This window comes from Hemibagrus wyckioides, linkage group LG06, assembly GCF_019097595.1.
Source record: "Hemibagrus wyckioides isolate EC202008001 linkage group LG06, SWU_Hwy_1.0, whole genome shotgun sequence".
Taxonomy (NCBI): Eukaryota; Metazoa; Chordata; class Actinopteri; order Siluriformes; family Bagridae; genus Hemibagrus; species Hemibagrus wyckioides.
The window spans coordinates 24,774,573-24,776,934 of NC_080715.1; the positions used below are offsets into that span (position 1 = coordinate 24,774,573).

Sequence of the window (2,362 nt, forward strand, 5' to 3'; positions counted from 1 at the left end):
ATAAAAGGCAGATGCATCGGCGGTAACGATGCATTATTTAATGCCCTTTTATTAAATTCATTATTAATTCAATTCCTTAACGTTAGTTCGTTCATACGTATTGTGCATAAATTTGGACAATTAAATTACGCTAGCAATGTGCGTCTGCAGATACTAACAACAAATTAATCAGAGGTTCAATTCTCAGACTCTTCAGCCTTAACTAACAATAAGAGTAAGTGTGGCTTTCTCACGCTTTTTCCAGCATCACTGAGAGCAAATTAAAGCATAACGAAAAGTGAATGCTAAAAAGCCCACAGCTCTGCACTTTCCTGCGCTCCAAGTGACTTTGAGTTGAAATTAAATCCGCTTGAGCTAAACGCGACGAGCAGAGCGGGTCGGGGCTCCAGCACTCTGCACTGTGTCATCGGCCACAAGTGTTTGACAGCTGAAATTATCTGTAAATACTTCATTAGAGTACGTATGAGTTAGCCCTTGTACCTTATGCCCTACACCTCTGCTAAGATTTTGCAAACGAGAACAGACTAGAAAGGAAACTGGCTCGTGTTTTCAGAGTAATTCTGGGGACCCAAACCGAGGAGACGGACACAGTTCCAGTTTTAATTATTCCCTAATGAATTGTGTAAAGTATTCTGTTCAGGGAAGAATGAACCCACAAGAAGTGTTTAATATGCCTTTAATGTGTTGCTGTTTCGAGTGGTTTCTGATCCATTTGCAAACAAGTTCATCCTTATTTTCATTTTTAATTTTAATTTGTTTGTTTTTTTGAGAGTGAGAGTAAAACATGCTTTGAATCGAAACGCGGACTGAGTGAAATTATGATTCGTCTATGCAAGTCTGTGTATTCTGAGGAATTTCAGTGCCCCACATAATCAGTATATAGAACAGACTTTGATCGAGCTAAATATATATACACTATCCTGATTTAAACGCTGTGTTTTTAAATAATTATGCAAACAAGGTTCAAAGCATTTTGCAAGTCCTTTTCCACTCCTGCTCTCTCTCCAGTGGATATTAGCATGCAAATCACAAGGTACTCAAGAAGTAAATGTCATACTTGTCTCTGCCTGAGAAACTGGCTATAATATAGACATGTCGCATATACATTTATAATATGTAATGTGTCATTATTATCAGGCTTTTCCGACATATACAGTAATATGAGTGGATGGGAATGATTCAAGAACTTGTAGATAAACATTAAATCATTTCAGAACTCTTTGTTTTTAATGCATACATGCAACTCAGTCACCTGAATAACATGTTCCTGATGCCAACTTCATTAAGTTAATTTATTCATATATTATCTTTTAAAAGTATAAATTATAAGACCATGACCCCAATCTGAAATCACCTGCTTACTTATCGATTAATCAGTCCTCTGCCAGCACTTCGTTTACTCCAGGTTTCTCAAAGATTTTCCCTTTTATCACTGTCTGAAAACTGCTGAAAACTCATGTGTCTAGACAAAGGATCAGCGTTGACACAGACAGATGCACCAGACCGAATGAGAATGTAAAGGTTCTTATCAGCCAATGAAGGTAGTTAGGGAGGTTATAGAGGGAGAGAAAATGTTTAAAGCTAGTGATGCTAAAGCTATAGATGGCGTCAGTAACTTCAGAAGGCTCAAAGTCCATTGCTTCAGATCTGGAGAAGGCAAAAAATAAATTCTGCTTTCTCATGCCAGAAAACACATAGAAATCTAAACACATTGCTGAAACACGTGAGCAATTCAGTGAACATCTTATGCTGCAATGGACAACTGTGACAATGCAGGCCATGAACCCAAATAACATGTGCACTGGTGCAAGAGCTCAGCTGAAAGCACTAGGAAAGCGTGTCAGAAACATCTTGGACATTTTAGACATCTTAGAGACATGAAACTTGTAGAACAAAGACGTTTCTAGTTTTACTTTGTTCAGATATACAAATAAACTTGAAATCGTTAATATGAATTTTTTTAAATCCTTTAGTTATACCTTTACTTTTAGACACAGTTTATTTTCAAACACATCCAAACAAGGGGCTATGTGCTTATTACTTACCAAGTTACATCAGAATGCAGGGGTTGTTAAGAATGCATTGGATTTGTCTTCCCAGCTGGCTTCCTTGACTTGCATGCGTTTCACTGAATGCATGACTGACAAGAGAATGGCCTTGTGGGTAAACAAAATGGGTGTACAACTTTGAAGACCTGAATGCGGAACTTCCCATGACTGTTAGTGTCAATCATTTACTGCCAGTCAACGCAAGAAGACAGTCACAACATTGTAAAAGCTTTAGGTTTGCTTGTCGCAAAGGAGTCAGACACCAGCAAAAGCACCTGATTACCCACTGCTGCACGCAAATTAACAATGAAATT

At 37.9% G+C, this 2,362-nt stretch overlaps 1 protein-coding gene across 1 annotated transcript in view; it reads right to left on the reverse strand.

Annotated features, from left to right (window-relative positions):
* satb2 (SATB homeobox 2) overlaps positions 1–2,134 on the reverse strand; it is a 45,059-nt gene extending 42,925 nt beyond the window's left edge. The window contains exon 1 of the mRNA XM_058393437.1: positions 2,046–2,134. The gene's annotated coding sequence lies outside the window, so the exon portion shown is untranslated. The remainder of the gene's footprint in view (positions 1–2,045) is intronic.
* Between the last annotated feature and the right edge of the window lie 228 nt (positions 2,135–2,362).